Consider the following 20,062-nt stretch of genomic DNA (forward strand, 5'->3'; position numbering starts at 1 on the left):
CAGCACAGAGAGGAAGGGGCTGTAATGTTTAGCGGGCAGTGGCACCAGGGCAACAGTTCAGTTTTCTTTTTCCACATCTTGCTTTATTCACGGAGAAGAAGGTGTGCGTGCGTTTTCTCATTTTTGATTGGAAAAAGAAAATCTAATCTGCAGAATCATCTCCTGCCTTTGCCTAGATTTGATCTGGTCTATTCTTTGCATGCAGATTTTCACCTGTTTACTAGGTCACACTTGATCTTAGCCAAAAGGCCGAGAAGCGATCACCTGTTTACTAGGTCAAAGTAAACTCCACATTGTGTACGCCTGCACTGACGAAATGGGGATAGAGATATCAAGGAGGAAACTGCAGATCAGTTACTATGACCTGGTGAGTAACACGGATGCAGAGGGAAGGAGTAGAAAGACCATATAGTCACTGGGCCCAGGCTGGACTATATGATCGCCGCCCCCCCCCCCCCAATAATCTTATGTTTTAACGTCTATTTGATTACTGTATCTCAAAGTTACAGAATTTAAAGGACAAAAGGCTGTCACACCTCAACAAACACTAACCCAAAGATTTGCTGTTAAAGACAAAGTTTATGCAAAGTACCTAAATTATATAATATGTGCTTCCCCTATCATTGTTTGCATATAACTTCTTCATTAATGTTAGCGCTCTTTGACATTTGTTAGAAATTTCAAGGGAGAGGTGCCTGGGTGGCTCAGTCAGTTAAACATCAGGCTTCAGCTCAGGTCATGATCTTGCAGGTTTGTGCGTTCCAGCCCTGAAGCAGGCTCTGTGCTGACAGCTCATGCTGTCTCTGTCTCTGTCTCTCTCTCAACAATAAATAAACATTAAAAAAATTTAAAAGCTCACATTTTCATTAAAAAAAAAGAAATTGCTGGGGTGCCTCGGTGGCTCAGTCAGTTAAGTATCTGACTTCGGCTCAGGTCACGATCTCGCAGTTTGTGAGTTCAAGCCCCGCTTCGGGCTCTGTGCTGACAGCTCGGAGCCTGGAGCCTGCTTCAGATTCTGTGTCTCCCTCTCTCTCTGGCCCTTCCCCACTCACACTCTGTGTCTCTCTTTCTCTCTTTCAAAAGTGAATAAACTTTGAAAAATTTTTTAAAAAATAAAAGGGTACATCACTCTTGATACAGCACACTTGTTCCTCGGAGTCTATTATAAAAAATATTCAAGTATTTGAATATTTAGCCATTATCTCTGAAACGTTTGCTTTTTCTTCTGTCAGATAAGTAGGGCTGGTCATGACTGCCCCAGAGTTAATGTAAGCTAACTAGTACACAAAAACTAGCTGGTAAGCAAGATCAATACTCATTCAAGTATCCTGGAAGTTGACCTATGATTCTTAAATCTGGAGTTGTACTAAATAAGGAGTTGGGTTACAAATTAAAGAAACCAACACAAGCTAACTTTACAAAAGTGGAATTTTTTAGAAGATTCCTGGGAAATCTCAAGGAATTCAAGGAAAAGTTAAAGAACCAGACCTTGGGAAGGGAGGAACCCTGGGAATAATACCAGAAGGAATAGGTAAATATTGATTCCAAACTCTGCCACAATGTACCTACTCTCCCCTCCAAGTCAGCTTCTGACCAGTGCACAATATCATTTGTAGTAACTTGTATATCAGGTATCTGGCATGAGTCAGTGGCTTGACCTTGTGGCTTATATATTAAGCAGACACCTCAAAAGTTGTTTCCTGTAAGTCTTGAAAAAGACAGAGATGATGTGAAAATAACCTGATGAGATGATTATGGTGGAAATTACTGGTGCATTCTTTATGTTGTTCAATTTGCCTTGTTCTTCTTAATGCTTAGATTGGGAAAAGAAAAAGCATATTTTTTCTGATTAAGTGGATTGCTTTTCTGGTAGACAATGAGAGCAATATATCATATCCTGTATCATTCTTTACCTTTGTTTCTACAAAACTCGGAAAGAAATCATATTCTCTCCTTTTTTTTGTAGCTCTCTTGAATCAGAATTTTTGATGTTTCCCACCATTATTTTCTGATTCTTGTTTTGTTTTGTTTTTCTGGTGCTAAGTGGTTTTGCTGTTATTATCATCCTTGTTTAAAGTGTTTCAAATGTGTTTTGGGGCAGATGTCATTTAAACCAGTAGAAATCACTCAAAAAATTTTGAGTAATTAATATTTCAGATCTATGGGTATGCTAAATTAATTAGTTGAATTTATTTAATTTGATCTCTTTGTAATCTAAATAAAGTCAACTAAATTTGAACACAAATCCCACCTCAGTAGCAAATTGGTCATAGAGAACTCATGTACTTAGAGGCCCAAATATCCTTGTATTTCCTCTGTTCTCTAGTCTTCCCTTGAGTTTCTTATATACCTGGAGGGAATATATGGAGCTGGCTATGGAAGTTTAAGTGTTATTCTCCATTTAGTTGTGGGCATTGAAATATAGCTTGTTGGTCAAGAGAATGAACTATGTACTTAGTCTGATACAAATTCAACTCCTGGCTTTGATATTTGCTATTCTTGGGTAATTTACCTAAGTTACCATTTACATTCCTATAAATATGAAACGTTAATACTCACGCAATCAAATTGTCATATAGATTCAAATAAAATATTTTATGTAAACACTTAGGATGACATAAATCAGGAGCTAAGTAGATGACAGCCATCATGATTATTGCCGTTATTATCTCTACTGCAGGTTAGTCAATTTCCAATTATTTTGGTGATTTCAGAGGCTTTACTGGTCTTGCCTCAATTATTTTTTTTTGTTTTTTTAGTTTATTGATTGATTGAGAAAGAGAGAGAGAGAGCGAGCAGGGGAGGGACAGAGAGAGAGGGGGAGCGAGAATCCCAGGCAGGCTCCATGCTGTCAGCACAGAGCCTGATGCGGGACTCCAACTTGAGAACTAGGAGATCATGACCTGAGCTGAAATCAAGAGTTTGATGCTTAACTGACTGAACCAACCAGGAAGCCTGGTCTTGCCTCAATTCTTACTGTTTCATTTAATTTCTCCACCTATTATTGTGCTGCTCTATAGTGACTTCTTTTTGATTTGCTTAGAATTTCTTGCTGTATGTTCCCATGGCACCCTGCACTTTCCATTGAATTTAAAAAATGTGTATCATATGTGTTTATAATACATCTCACGTGTGTTTATCTTCTCAGGTAAGTGTAAACTCTAAGAGGGAAGGGATCATGAAGGCTGTGTAGTTCTGTATATTATCACCAGTGCGTAGCATGATGCCTGCAGCACAGTAGGGACTCAACAAACATTTACTGATATGAATGACATTTCTCTGTCACTTTCTCTGCTCTGCACTTGGCACTAACCTGGTCTCACCTTATCTTAGGTAGTTCTTACAGCTTTTCCTCCCCTAAGGCTTTTCCTCCCTTCAGACTACAGCTTTTCCTAGTCTCTTTGTGTGCTCTAATTGCATTTCTCTGTTCTCAAATACTTGGTTACTGTTATACATCTTAAAATAAGGAGGGCCATAAGAAATCCGGTCATTCAATTGAGAAAATAACTGACTTTCTGTGGTGGTGCCACTAGGAAAGGAGTCATCCCAAAGAAACAAACAAACCAACAGACAAAAACATTGATTCTGAGTGCCCACTTTCTGTCACTTTGAAATTTTCTCCCAGCTGCAACCCAAGGAGGAAGAACATCCACATCCATAGGCCGAGTCAGGGCTGCTGTCTCAGCATTTTCGCTTATAACCCTTTGCTGCCCACCGTATGAGTTAGTGGCACATTATCATCTTAACTGCCTTTTAATGGTTATGATGATGTCCTGCAAATTGAGAAAAAAGAGTTTGGCTGTTAATTCCAGGGAGATTATAGGCCCAATAACTGCTGTTATTAGTTCCAGGATGATTGCCAATAATGCAACATCGCTTGGGCTCCATTACGTGCAGTCTTTAGAGCTCTAAGAACCATTGAAATCCCTACACCATTATGTGTAACATAGACTAAGACAACCACGATGACAAGCACAACTGGGGTTCTGTCAACAAATATCTAAATTGGGACATCATTGCCTCTTTAGCAAAACACTCTTCTAGAAAATAAGTCAGAAAGGGTTTCTAAAGGTTAAGAAATGGTGGGAAAATAAATGCTACTCCTTTTTTTTTTCTTTTTGCTGTTTTTTTAGCTACTTCTACATAGGCAAGATTCTGAAAGACCTTCAGCACACTGTCTAATTAGGGGCCTTAGCGTTAAGCCTCAGAAACCTGAGACACTCTCACACACAGAATGTAGAAACTTCTGTCTGTTCTATGGATGCTATCAAGCTCAGTTCATAGAAAGCATCAGTGTGAACTCCAGTGATGTTCATGATGTCAACTAGCATCTTTTGATTATTCTAATTTGATACTTTTTCCTTCAGTTTAGACTAAAATATCCCATACATGTATGAGATGAACTACTCAAAAGGCAAAACATATGATAATCAAAAATTCACATTTTCTACAGTAGCTCCTAGGATTTCTTGATCTATAAAACTGGTAGTGTGATATATTGGAAAGGATATGGGTTTTAAATTAGTTATGTCTAGTTAGCCATTTTTAGAATGTAAGGCCTTGGTCATGTCAGTGTCTCTGAGACTAATATTTATCTTGCCATATTTTTGTTAAGACTAAATAAGATAATTTATGCAAAGATCATTAGAGCTTGGAAATTCAAAACAAGAAGGAAAGACAAAGAGGAAAGAACGGCATTGGCTTAACGCTGGGGCAAAGTTTTGCAGAGACATTGGAAGTTTGGATGCATAGGAACAACAATAGTATAAAAAAATTCATCAAAGACAAAAAAGAAATTTCAAAGAAGCATTACTATGGCCTTCAAATCCCTTCATTATACTAGTAAAGTGGAAATAAAGATTTTAAATTGTTTGGAATTATAAAAAAAATTCTAAAATGTGTTCCTTTCACCAAGACATTACTTTGGGGCTGGATGGTTGAGATTGGTATAAACTCTTATAAACCATAAGTGCTCCCTCCACCTTCCCAAATATTGATTGGTTCACAGGATTCCAAAGCAGAGAAAAATCCATGGTACAGATATTGGTTTGATTTCATAAGATCCCAGGTTCAAGTTCCTCTTCTTTCACTGTCTCACTTAAAACCTTTAAAAAGTCATTTAACCTCCCTGATTTTTATTGTCTTCTGTAAATTAGGGAAAATAATACTTCACTCATTGCTATAGTGATTACATGAATTTATACATAAAAACATGTACCATAGAAATGTATTTTATATTATTTGTTAATATTGATGTTGTGAACTTTAATTAGTAAAGAAGGACAAGAAGAACAGACTAAGAGCAACAACCATTTCAACTCATTACCATTGTATGTGAAAATTGTTACTTAAGGGAAGAATTCGACAGGAACTCCATCTCTTTCTTCTTGAGTTTTCATTCTGTCATTTGTCTCTCTTGTTTACATATCAGGTTCTATTCCCAGTGCCTTTCCTCCTTAGGATCATAACTTATAAAGAGTGTTCTAGAAATCAAAGTAAGAACACAGCTACATTTTGACAATTTTGTTCATATCTGGAACAATATTTTCTTCTTTCATTTATCCCAAAGGGCTTTTCTACATCTATTTTATATGTATCTATAATCATTTGATACACTCTATAAGTATGCACAAAGATAGAATCAGGGCTATCTTGTTAATTAGTTCTGTTTATAATAGCACAAGCCTGTTATTAATAGCACTGAGAACATAAAGACATTTATTGAAAATGGCCAGTAATTTTAAGATAATTTGCCATATTAATATAAAATAAAATGTGACAGAAGATTGCTAAAGATAGATGTTTTCCAAAGGAAAAAATTCAGTTGTAAAAAGCTGCCAATATCCTCCACTCAACTCTGTACTGAGAATTATAAACCCAGCTCTATTGTCTGTCATTGGGCCTGTCTTCAGGTAGAGTTCTTATATTTCCTGAGCCTTAGTATCCTTATCCAACAACTGAATTGTATCATAATTTACTCTAGATGTCACAATTAGGAGGCAGTCCGTAATTACTACGTTTGGGAATAATAGAGCAAAAAGCAGAGGAGAACCACAGTTGTTGACCTGAAACAGAAGAAACACGTAATCAACAGGTAAACAACAAGCAGTTAATTGTAGGAAGGGGCCGGAGATGAATGTGCTGTTTCCTCTAACTTTCAAAGTACTATGATTCTGAAAAAATGGAACAAAACAATAAATATAAATTAATTGGTTTTTCTGATCTGGTAGCGCTCTTGTAATGGGTACAATAGATATGAATGAAATATATCAGTGAGAGCTAAATGGTCCCCCCAAAAATAAAAAAAATAAAAATCATAAAGGTCAAAGGGTAGTTGAATTACAGTCATTCTTTGACTCTGAAGGAAAAGCTAATTAGAGATAGCCCCCCAGAGTGAATAATTCCCAACTTTAGGTCCACCTTTTTTAAATGTAATTCTCATTTTAAAACGTCCACACAAGCGGCCGACTTCGGCTCAGGTCATGATCTCACGGTCCATGGGTTCGAGCCCCACGTCGGGCTCTGTGCTGACAGCTCAGAGCCTGGAGCCTGTTTCAGATTCTGTGTCTCCCTCTCTCTGACCCTCCCCCGTTCATGCTCTGTCTCTCTCTGTCGCAAAAATAAATAAATGTTAAAAAAAAAAAAAGTTTAAAACGTCCACACAGAAACATCCAGAATCGTCCTAGTCAAGTTGATACATAAAGTGACCATCATAGGGGCGCCTGGGTGGCTTAGTTGATTACGTGTCTGACTTTGGCTTGGGTCATGATCTCACGGTCCATGGGTTTAGGCCCTGCATCAGACTCTGTGCTGACAGCTCAAAGCCTGGAGCCTGCTTCGGATTCTTTGTCTCCTCTCTCTGCCCCTTCCCTCCTCATGCTCTGTCTTTCTCTGTTTCTAAAAAATAAATAAATGTTAAAAAAAACTAAAATGACCATCATAGGTTGGATGGGCGATATGTCAAACAACTTCGTCTATTATATATTATATATGCAACATGTAATTTAATATAATCTATAATGTATAACATATAACAATGCACTATCTCATTTTTATTTACCTACATCTATTTATCTGTATTATTGTTTTTATTTCTTTTCACTAATAATTGGTGAAATCTCTAGCCAAGTATTCTGGTCTATTTTGATCCTCTTTTTATGTTGTCTTAGGAATATGTCCTTAATCCTTTTTTAGAAAATATGTCCCTGCTTTATATTAACATGTTTGTTTTTTTTCTTTATATGAAGACCTATTTATTTACTTGAGGATTTTCTGTCATTTCTTTATTGGGGTAAGGGGTCTGTCATTCATTCAGACAGACGTCTGTGGACATCTGGCGCCTATGTGTAGACAGGTATGCATACTCCTTTGTTCGTACAACCTTTATATGAAGATTTAAACACAGGCATTCTGATATAATAGGCTCTGGACTTCAGTTGTCTGTTTTCAGATCTTAGCCTTAACTAGTGCTGTCCTGAAAGCTGGCTTGTATTGGCTTGCAAGAAGAGCTTGGGTACATCTCTTCCTAACACCGCGCTCAGAGACCACGTTTGATGGTAGCTTGAAATCAGCCTTGGTTTACAACACAGGGTTTGGCAAATGCTACAAAGCAGAGTTTACCCCCTTTTGGGGAGCCAGTGGCTAAACATTTACTATAGTATTGGCCTTAACATGCATACGTGATGTAATCTAGGCAAATAGATTCTGTTCTTTGGCACAATTTTTTTCATGTTCGAAATAAAGAAAAACATGATTCTTTCTTAGCTGTTTTCTTTTTTAAATTAAGAGAACGTATAATAAATATGTTATGGTGTCTTCACAAAAAGTACTCAATACATTTTCTTTTATTAATTGTGAAGAATTTTAATTTCTACACTGGGTTATTTAAACTTAAAACTTTATTTATTTTTTAAAAAAAAAATTTTTTTTAACGTTTATTTATTTTTTCCAACTTTTTTTTTTTTTTTTTTTTTTTTTTTTTTTATTTTTGGGACAGAGAGAGACAGAGCATGAACGGGGGAGGGGCAGAGAGAGAGGGAGACACAGAATCGGAAACAGGCTCCAGGCTCCGAGCCATCAGCCCAGAGCCTGACGCGGGGCTCGAACTCACGGACCGCGAGATCTTGACCTGGCTGAAGTCGGACGCTTAACCGACTGCGCCACCCAGGCGCCCCACGTTTATTTATTTTTGAGACAGAGAGAGACAGAGCATGAACAGGGGAGGGGCAGAGAGAGAGGGAGACACAGAATCAGAAGCAGGCTCCAGGCTCTGAGCCATCAGCCCAGAGCCCGACACGGGGCTCGAACTCACAGACCGCGAGATCGTGACCTGGCTGAAGTCGGACGCTTAACCGACTGAGCCACTCAGGCGCCCCTAAACTCAAAACTTTAAATACAAATACTTAATCACTGTATGCGTTTCGTTTCTGTTGCCTGTCTCTGATTTCCTGCTCCCTGGACCTGGACAGTGCTGGAGCTTAAAGATATTCATGTTTTCCAATAGATCCTTTTCTATATAACCAAAATACAATGACCAAAATCAAGGAAATACCTTTATTTATTATTGCAATCTAATCTCTTATTCAAGTGTTACCTGTTGTGCCAATAAAGTTCTTTATAACAAAACAAAACAAAACAAAACAAAACACAAAACAAAAACACTTACGGTGTTTAGTTGTTCTGATATTTAGTGTCTTCAGATGTGGAACACTTTCTCAGACTTTCCTTAATTTTCATGATCTTGCGGACTTTGAAGATTATCGGTCAATTGTATTATAGAATATGTCTCAATTTGGATTTATGACATATCCTCATGAATGAGATTCAGAACATGTGTCTTCAGCAAGAATATAATAGCAATAATGCTATACCCTTCTCATCCCATCATGTGGGACACATTTTTTATTTGTCCCATTTTATGTGGTATTCATTTGATTACTAGATCAAGGTGGGATCTGAAAGACTTTTCCACTATAAATATACTCATTTGCCTTTTGTAAATATACTCATTATACTTATTAGGTATTTTGTGAAGAATTACTTTGAGGCTCTATAAGCTTCTGGTCCTCATCAAAATTTCAATATATTCATTTATGTTTTATATCACTATGGGTTTCATGAAATACTATTTCATCCAGTGGCTTATAATTTATAAATGTCCTTTTCTTTGATGCTCAAATTGTCCCAGATTCGTTTAGCAGGAGCATCTTCAATCTAGGTTCTCCTTCCTTTTGACTTGTCCTCATCATTCTTGAATACTTCCTTACTGTCTAGCACAAAAATGATATTTCAGAGTAATCTTATATTTGCCTGTTCCCATCCTGAGATCAACTGTTTTTTCCAGGCATCTATGATTTCTTATTACGTAGAATGGTTTTTAGAAACGAAGATCTGGGAAGTAGGTATGCTTCTTTTTTGGGAGGTATTGCTGTTCAGCTCTCTCAATAGCCAGAACTAGAGAATATTACATCTACACTTACAGCTTTTATATACCTAACTATAAATGTATTTATGTATCTATGTACATTTCTATATATCTTTCTGTATATTTTAACCCATGTGGTAACTCTAGTATTTGCAATTGAAATCCAACACCACAGGGTTTTTTCTAATTTCTCTCTTTGTTGACAGTGAGAAAATTGGTTCCTCTTATCTTCAATGTACTTACTTGATACATTCTTCATTTTGGTCACATATTCAAGTATTTATCCAAGCTGCCATTGTCATTGCATTGTCTACCTCACCATGCATTTATCTCGATGCCCTCCTTACCCTGCTTAGGCTTTGATACCCTGCACCAGATCCCTTCAGCACCTCTCCACTTGAATGTGCACTCTCTTCACCTCATTTGGGACTTGAATGCCAGGCCATTTTCACCACTGTCTCTTGAGTGGATAATGTCATCCTGCGTGGGCTCAGACACCCCATCTTAGGATGCCCTCCTGCATGGATGCCCTAGTTTCTCTTCTTGGTTCTGGGCCATTTTCTTGCACAGATGTCATAGTCATCCCTCTGGAGTTCCAGCACACAATGCCAGGCTGCTGTTACTTCCCTCCAACCATGTGAATACCGGCCTTGTGGGGTTCTACCAAATGGCTTTTGGACTAACTTGTTCAGGAAGGGGAGGGAAGGTAGAGAACAGAATGAAAAGGGAGGGAGAAAAAGAAGGGGAACAGATACAGTAATTCTTAAGCAATTTTGTAGAATTGATAATGTGAAAATGGTGATAATCCTTGATTTCAGATTATTTGGAGTTTTATTATTTTTTTTCAAAGGTTTATTTATTTTTTGAGAGAGACAGAGGGGGACAGAGGAGCCAAAGCAGGCTCCACACTGACATCAGAAAGCCCAAGGTGGGGCTTGAACTCACAAACCGTGAGATCATGTTCTGAGCCAAAGTCAGACGCTCAACTGACTGAGCCACCCAGGTGCCCCTGGAGTTTCATTTTGAATTGTGTTGTTTTTCATAGAGTTATTTGAGGGAATGGGCATCGTGGGTAAAATAAGGCAGGCAACAGAAATTAAAGCCTGTATTCCAGATATTTACTGATACAGGAATTGTTCCAATCTCATGCTAAAAGATGTCAAAATCAAACTTATTCAATAGAGTGTTTTCAGGAAACAGGATTTTTTTTTTTTTGTCACAATAAGTAGTAGAACTTGAGTCCGTCAATACTCTGGGAACAAAGCTAGATCTAATATCTTAATTTGTGTGCACAGATGGAGTTGGGTAAGATTCTGGTCCCCTTGGAGCTGAGTTTATGGAGGCCCTGGCAAAGGCAGAATGTGTACCTACAATATACAGTTGAAACTAGGTCAAATTTAGCCCATCTCAGATTCCCCTGATAGCCCCTAGGAGGAAGAACACTGGTACTAAATGATTTAGTCCTTGACCACAGCTAATCCAGCAGATTACCCTTTGGTTTGCAAGAAGCCAATTAGCGTATCTTTCCCAGGAATTTGGGTCTGAGGCACAGTTTACTCTGCTTATTCCTTTTAGGGGACTTGAATGAGCTGGGGTTGACACAGTCAGTGGTGTCTCAAGAAAGATATCAGAAGAAGGTGGTCTGGAGGGGAAAAGAACAAAGCAAACATATCTAGAGAAAAGTGGAAGGGAAGTGAAGGGAAGGGAAAGGAAGGGAAGGGAAGGGAAGGGAAGGGAAGAGAAGGGAGGGGAGAGGAAGGGAAAGGAAGGGAGGTGGAGAGAGAAGAGAAGAGAAAGACAAGGGCATGCAGCTCCAGAGAGTTGTTGCTTTGGTTCTGGATAACTTTGCATTTCTAGTTCTCTCCTTCTTCCTGAGGTTTATTGAGATTTTCCTGCAATTGCCCAACCACATCCCCTTCTCCCCCATTGTACTTAGCTTATGTGACTGTGTTTCTCTTCAATGCAACCAATGATTTCTGACCAAGACAACCCTCTTAGGCATGGGTAAGACTTGAGCCGTGTTTAAAGGGAGACCACATTCATGGGCTTCAGCAGCAAGCTGACTGGTAGAACTTCCACCTTGTCCCTTTTAAGCGTGGAGAAGGATTATTCTGAAAAAAGTAGGAGATGGCTAGAGGGCTGCTGGAGTGAGAAGGGGTGAGCCCTCCTTCTTCCTCTACCATGCTTGAGGCTCTGTCTCCCATTTTATTTGTGCCTCCAAAGACGAGTTGTTCTGCTAATGAAGTCTGTCTTCAATTTTATTATTTTTGGTATATTTGTAAATATTTTTTCTTCTCTCATCTGTTTACTTTACTGTAATTCAAAAGCTTTAATGAAAAAGTCCTATAAAAATTGTTATGAAACAATGGTTTAATAAAAGTGAGTTCATAGAATTCTTTTAAGCTGCTCCTGACTGTGTGTATAACAAATGCATATTAATAAAAAAATATAGGAGGATAAAAGCAAAGGTGAAATAGTGTATTTTCATCTTCAGGTACTTTCTGGGCCTAACATCCAGGATTGCCACAACATCTTCAGCTTGATTTGTCCTTGTTTATTAGATGTTTTCTCAATTCCACAAACATGTTTTTTTTCAGAAACAAATGAAACTGTATTTCTTTGTCAGACCGAACATTTTGCCAGTGTCCCAGATGTTTACTGATTAATTACACACATTTCAATAATATTGGGAGTGTGGTCTTGGTTTTGTTACATACATTATTCCAGCTATTTAACTAATAATGGTAAAGTGCCAGACTGTGCGTGAAATAAGACAAGAACACCACTAACAGCAGCACCAAGATCCATTATGCTGTGGTGCATGAGATCTTTCATTTTCGCTTTAATAAATCATAATTTCGGCAACATGGTGAATTTGTTGTTCAGGAAAAGACTAAAACCAGGTTTTAAAAATCACTTCCTGATATCATTTAATGGGAAGGGGAGAACGATTATTCTGTAAGAGTGTGCCTATCAATTGGACATGTATTAAATGAGGGGAGACATTCCTCCGTGTAATATAGAAAGCAGTTTTCAAAATCGTAGCCTGAAAACCTAACAGGCAAAAAATTTTAAATGTGATGACACTTTAGGAAAATACTAGACAGTTATCGTTCTCACCAAAAATGTTTACTAATGCATGCTGGTTATAGAGCTGTGTGCTACCCTTCAGGGTCGTAGAGCTGATAGAAGTATTTCATTGGTTGCTAACTTCATCTCATTTCTGGAGGCTACACAAAAATAAGTAAGACAATGGCCTCAGAAAGCTTATGTTTTATTAGTATAAGAAAAGAGTCATGTTTACAGCTGGAGTGAGTAAGCTACACTCATCCCTAAAACCAGAGCAATAGCACAAGGTGCTCTTTGCTAGGTGCCTGCCTATCACAATAGATGAGGAACGCTCTGAGATTTCGAAGAGGGGAATAAGAATATTTGTCCCGTGAGAATCCATGTTCTTTCCTCTCAGAAAAGTCTTTAATTTCTTGTAATGTTTATTTATTTATTTTGAGAGAGAAAGAGAGAGAGAGAGAGAGAGAGAGAGAGAACGAGCAGGGGAGAGGCAGATAAAGGGGGAGAGAGACAATCCCAAGCAGGCTCTGTTCTCTCAGAGCGGGACTCCGAACTCACAAACTGTGAGATCATGATCTGAGGCCAAATTGAGAGTTGAACGCTTAACCAACTAAGCCACGCAGGCGTCCCCTCAGTTAGAAAAGTCTTGGGGCACCTGCGTGGCTCAGTGGGTTAAGCCTCGGACTTCGGCTCAGGTCATGATCTCGTGGTCTGTGAGTTTGAGCCCCGCGTCAGGCTCTGTGCTGACAACTCAGAGCCTGGAGCCTGCTTCGGATTCTGTGTCTCCCTCTCTCTCTGCCCCTCCCCCACTCATGCTCTGTCTCTCTCTGTCTCAGAAATAAATAAACATTAAAAAAAAAAAGAAAAGTCTTAATTGGATACCTTGTTATGATTGTCATATAATAAGTAATGACCAGTATGAGCCACATGAGACAGTCCCTCAAAAGGAATACAAATTTCCTAAGGAACAATATTTTAGAGTGTATGGATATGAGCAACAAAGATCACAGATAGCAGGCAGCATGCTGCCTGGATGGCCCTTACACATCTTCTTAACATAGACATCATTGCCTCTGGAAATCTCCCTTGACCCCCACATCTGATTTAGAAATCCCTGTTTTCAAACTTTCTTTCTTTCTTTCTTTCTTTCTTTCTTTCTTTCTTTCTTTCTTTCTTTCTTTCTTTCTTATTGAAGCATAGTTGACCTTCAATATTATATTAGTTTCAGGTGTATAGCATAGTGATTTGACAATTCTGTACATTACTCAGTGCTCACCATGGTAAATGCAGTCACCATCTGTTACCATACAAAGTTATTATGGTATTATTGACTATATTCCCTGTGCTGTGATTTTCATTGCTGTGAGTTATTTATTTTATAACTGGAGGTTTGTACTTCTTAGCCTCCTTCACCTATTTTGCATACCCACGCTTGCTGCCCCCCCCTCCCCACCGCCACTCCTCTCTCTTCTCAAAACGCTGATTTGTTCTCTGTAGTTAGAGGTCTGATTCTGCTTTTGCCTATTTGTTCATTTGTTTTATTTTTTAGATTCCATGTATAAGTGAAATCACAAGGTACTTGTCTTTTTCTGTCTGACTTATTTTACCCAGCATAATACCTTCCAGGTTTATCCATATTGTTGCAAATGGCAAGATCTCATTCTCTTTTATGGTTGAGTGATAGTCCATTGTATGTTCATACTTCTGATAAGAGCATGCTGCCATGTCCAGTATAACATCCACTTTTGAGCATCTGCTTAGTGTCAGGTATTATATGCTATGTGTTGGGAATGCAAAGAGGTGTAAAGCTTACTACCCTCTGTGGGCATCTTATCTTATTGGATTGTATACTCCTTGAGGATAAGAGTCATGTATAATTTTGCTTTGTATCTCATCATCTAGTTAATAAATATCTGTTGATTGAATACATATACTAACAAATCAAATCTGTAAGAAATTGATGGGTACTAGAGCAACCAGAGTTTGAATTAAATTCCAGTACTTAGAAGGTACACAACTGGATGAGTCAGTTAGTTTTTCTTTTTCTTCTAGATTTATTAAGATATAATTAACATATAACATTGTGTATGTTTATGGTATACAGAATGATTTGGTACTTGTATATATTGCAAAATGGTTATCATAAGGTTAGTTAACACATCTATCATCTCATAATTTAATATTAATATATATTACAGATTAACATATTAATATGACAGTACACTGATTTAATAAAACTAATACTTCAAATAGAACTGGAAAGCAAATGCTCAGTAAATGCTCCTTCTCATCATAGATATTAAATGAAGCACAATCTTATTTTATTAGTTTCATGATCTTTTGAATTTCTTCAATGGATTTTTAAAAACCTCATTCTCTGATGCCATAGTCAACATCTATTATATGCTCTACTTAATTTTTTTAATCAGAAAGACAACCGAAATGATGTCTTTATGAGTTGTACAAAGTGAAATATTCACAAAAAACATATTTAATCCTTTTCATCATTTCAAACAGAGGTTATGTCGAGCCTATTACTTGTCTATGAGTTTCCATTTCTGAAAAAGACCACCTTCTCTACAATAGATTCCTGTATAGCAGAATCAAGGAACTGCAAAAGAATGACAGTAACTAAGGATATGGCAAATGGGGAAGCTTTTCTTTTACTCAGTTCTACCCTGACACTATGTTGGCACAATGAATCGTAATAAGGTATCTGACAGTTCTATGTGCTGATGATCTCTCGTTGGCTATGAATACACTTCAAAGAACCAATACCTTCTCATCAAGCTGTCAATATAGAAACATGCATTCAACACACTCTTATTTTCTAGAAAGATTTGCAGATTTTTGTATGTCCAGATTTTGAGTGGAAGACTGAAACTTTATGATTTAGAAGCCAGAACTATCAGTCTTTCTTTTACATCGAGTCTCTGTCTAGTGTAGGTCCTTTAAAAGCAACAAATTTAATAGCGTAAATAAACTCTTATGATAGTACTCATATAACAACACTAACCACTGAATTCCAAGTAGATTGTATCTACTTCTCTCTCCTACTGAGCCTTCAAATTATTCCTTCATTTAGAGTTTGAAAAAAAAAATCTCAGGAGAACAAATATAATGACATTGGAATGAACATTGATCAAGTAAGAGTTTGGCTAAAAGGAGTTTCCTGTTTTACAACTTAAGAAATTTCAGGAGATATGGTAGAATTTGTAACCCTAGTGCTTTCTTGACTCAGCACTCCTTTCTAGGTTCTGCAATATTCATACCTGGAACATAGCAAAGAAAAGAGAAGCGTAATTTTATTATCAGCTAGAATAACGTGAGGATGCAAGTAATCAATAGAGACCCTTTTATTTTCCCTTGTATTACCAACGATTTCAGAGATTGCTGGTAAAATAGCTTATAACTTACGGTAAAAGAGATGTTGTGCTTTACCAAATTCAAAGGAGTAAGTTTGAAATTGAAGATTCGCTTTTGGGAATAGTTACAAGGATAGTATATAAAATATGGAGGATTATGTCCATTGCTGACGTATCTGTGATGTGGAGAGTATTGATCTTTAGGTGTTGGGGATTTGGAGATAGAAATGGTAGACAGCCCAACACAGAGTTTGCAGAGCATTGCAGTGGAACTCTGGTGTTAGAAGGTGGAGGAGGGACAGGAAAGTATCCCCCTAACTGAGAAGGCACTTGGAGACCGAAATGCAGAACAAGCCACTCCATAGTATTTACACAGAGTTTTTATTCAGGGTAACTTACTAACATTTCAAAAATCCAAGCATAGAGAGAAAATGCCAGAAGGATATTGTGGGGGTGTAGCATATGAGAAGTGGGGAAAAAAAAAACCCTTCTCTACCTGCCTTCTCCCTCAACCCATATAACTCCTCTGAGTCAGGGGAAAGGATCCTATCAATCCATGTCTACCTTCAAATGGGACCATAGAGAGGAGATGAAGTTTCATTGGCTTATCAGAGGCCGCTTTAGTGAGCAGCAGATAGGCATTTTCATTAGAAGAATGGGTATATGTGGCTGCCAGTTGGAGTAGGGAACAGACGGAAGTGTCATTTGAGTCTCTCACACAGACCCCTGAAATCATGGGAGCTGTGCAGAGCTGGGTCTTATGTATCTAGACAGGGTTTCCCCACATGCCCGTCCTGACTCTGTAGACAAGATTGTGAGTTGGACTAGCATCAGGAGCCAGAAGAGACAGACACAAAGCATAATTTCCCCACCAAGAATGTGTGGTGAATGTCACACTTTGCTCTCCCCTTATCAACACAAGCAAGTGCAAGGAAGGAGAAAAGGAAGTTAGAAGGAATAGATCTCTCCCCTCCATCCCGTACTCATCTCTGAAGTGATTCACCACAGATGTTTGCAGTTTTTTCATGATGAAAACTCGAACATGACTTATAAAAATACCGAAATTACTGGGACTGACATATTACTAATTGCTAACTGTAAGATGCATGTGTTGTGGGGGTGTGGGTGATCTTTGAAAAAAAATCGATGTTACATATTAGAAAAAAATAAAACTTGTGTGTGTTTATGCATCGCTGAGTTGATACTTTGAATTTTAACTGTGACATTAGGTTTGGGTCCAAAACTCCAAGATAAAGTGTTCTTTGTTAACCTAGGCCAAAGCAAACTACTTAGGCTGAAAGCCTAAGAAGCTTTCTCTCCCCGCCTCAGCTCGAATGCAGACTTCACCATTGGCCAGTCTCTAGGGAAGATAGGAAGCAGCAGAAAGGAGGGTGCCCATGTGAAGAAGAAAGATTGATTTGCTGCTATTTGCTGGCTTTTTCGTTCACTAGGAAACATGGATCTGTTTTTTTCATTCACTAGGAAACATGGATATGGTTCTTTGGATCTGACTAGTTCTTTCTCTTAAAGAAGATTTAAAGTGCAATTCCGAGAACGGTATATTTCTTTACCTTAAGGGCCTAAAGAGGAGAGATCATTATGTAAAAGCATAACTGTGGTTATGTTTGAGTTATAAGATTATGAATTATTTTTGTTTTCTTCTAAAATACTAGATAATAAATATTTTAGGCTTTCCTGGCCATCTTGTCTCTGTCCCAACTGGGCAACCCTCTAGCTGTAGCATGAAATCAGACATAGACAGTAAGTAAATAAATGGGCTTGATTGTATTCCAATAAAATTCAACTCATAAAAGTAGGCGATAGGCTGTTATTCAACATAGTATTGGAAGTCCTAGCCTCAGCAATCAGACAACACAAAGGAATAAAGGGCATCCAAATCGTCGAGGAGGAAGTCAAACTTTCACTCTTCGCAGATGACATGATACTCTATGTGAAAAATCCAAAAGATTCCACCAAAAAACTGCTAGAACTGATCCACGAATTCAGCAAAGTTGCAGGACATAAAATCAATGCACAGAAATAGGTTGCATTTCTAAAAACCAATAATGAAGCATCAAGAAAGAGAAATCAGGGAATCAATCCCATTTACAATTGCACAAAAACCATAAAGTGCCGAGGAACAAACCTAACCAAAGAGGTGAAAAATTTATACACTAAAAACTATAGAAAACCTATGAAAGAAATTGAAGAAGACACACAAAAAAATGGAAAAATATTCTTGCTCATGGATCGGAAGAATGAATATTGTTAAAATGTGGATACTACCCAAAGCAATCTACATATTCACTGCAATCCTTATCAATATAACACCAACATTCTTCACAGAGCTAGAACAAACAATCCTAAAATTTGTATGGAACCAGAAAAGACCCCGAAATAGCCAAAGCAATCATAAAAAAAGAAAACCAAAGCTGGAGGCCTCACAATCCCGCACTTCAAGATGTATTACAAAGCTGTAATCATCAAGACAGTATGGTACTGGCACAAAAAGAGACATTTAGAGCAATGGAACAGAAAATATGTCCCCTAATATAAAATAGGGAGGGGACAAAACATAAGAGACTCTTAAATACGGAGAACAAACTGAGGGTTGCTGGAGGGGCTGTGGGTGGGGGATGGACTAAATGGGTAAGGGACATTAAGGAAGACGCTTTGGATGAGCACTGGGTGTTATACATAGGGGATGAATCACTGGCTTCTATTCCTGAAATCATTATTGCACTATATGCTAACTAACTTGAATGTAAATTAAAAAATAAGATAAAAATAAAAATAGACAATGGGCTGGATTTGTCCCACAGGCTATAATTTCTCAATCCATATTCTAAATAATTATCCATACTTTCCCAAGTTTCTAAATAAGCATGTGTTATTTCCATAAATACACACACATATACAATATACACAACAGATTATAGAATCAAAAATTTCCAAACTAAGTTGCTCTGCTTTTTTTTTCTTAATTTTTAGTACCATAGAGTGTTTTTTCCTACCCCTTCCATAGAAGATCATTGGTTATTTGAATTATCCTTAACAGAAATCTTGGTAAGTTGTTTGCCTTGGTAATTTGCTGTGGCTCTTTATATAAAGAGGAGAATCCTCCCTTTTCAGGATTACTTCTGATGGGTTTTATTCTCTTCTCTGCATTACTCAAAAGGAGTACGTGAGCAGCGGTTGAAAGAATATCCCAATTATAATGTGCTTAGAGCATCTGCAGAGTTGGTCCTGGAGGCTTGAGCAAGGGAAACCACAGCTGTGAAGCTTTGCTCCTACCCTTAGCACAGATGCCAAAGCAGATGGAAGGGCAGGGATCGTCTGCAGAAAGGCTCCAGATCTACCAAGCGAGTGGAGTGAAAGGCATATCGGACATTGCTGAAATGGCTAGATTGATAGGCTCTGCACTCCCAGGAGCAGCAGAGGCGACAAACTCTCCTCACTCTTTGCCTCAGACAGAAACATGATGGATGGTGTGCATACAGTTGTCTTCAATCCCTTTACAGCTCGTGATCCCCTATTCCGACAGGCACTCATTTGGTGCCCTGCCTGGAAATTGTTCTGATGCTGTTTGTGTTTCGGATGCTTAGGAAAACATTTCTATTAAGGTTGCATGCCAAAATACAAGGCTGTCCTGAATAGCAAGAAGGAAAGAGTACATTTAGTGCTGCTAATCTGCAAAGGAAAATATTACATATGCTCTCTCTGGAGAATAATAACACTTTGCATGTTGCTGTGCTAAATTTACTGCAGGACTATAAGTGTTAAAACAGCAGCCGTGTAAATGGGCCATGGGGTGGTAAAAGGTTGACAGGATGATTATGCTTGAGGGGCCACTGTTATGTATGTCCTTTGGACAGTAGCTTGGAAAAGTTTCAGAGACACTAATTAATTCTGCCCCACAGTGAGGGGGTGGTAACCAGCTAGCTCAGTAGGAGGCTGAGCTAGAGAGCTCTGTCTCAGGTCAGAGGACCAGGAAAACACTTCAGGGTATGTCTAAGTTGATCCTCTAGAGAAAAGCTCTTTAATCTTACTTAAGGTTACAAAGTCTTTGGCCTCATGCAAAACATTCCATCTTGTGCAATTTTCAGCTGTTCTTATTTTTTTTGAATAAAGTAATGGGATGAATCAAGCAGCTCAAAAGACCAGTAGAATCTTATTCTTTTAAAATGCTTATAGCTTAGTAATA

The 20,062-nt window shown here is 38.0% G+C and overlaps 1 pseudogene; it reads right to left on the bottom strand.

Annotated features, from left to right (window-relative positions):
• Positions 1-16,594, bottom strand: part of LOC102955607 — a 96,454-nt pseudogene extending 79,860 nt beyond the window's left edge.
• Between the last annotated feature and the right edge of the window lie 3,468 nt (positions 16,595-20,062).

Source organism: Panthera tigris, chromosome D4 (genome assembly GCF_018350195.1).
Source record: "Panthera tigris isolate Pti1 chromosome D4, P.tigris_Pti1_mat1.1, whole genome shotgun sequence".
Lineage (NCBI taxonomy): Eukaryota > Metazoa > Chordata > Mammalia > Carnivora > Felidae > Panthera > Panthera tigris.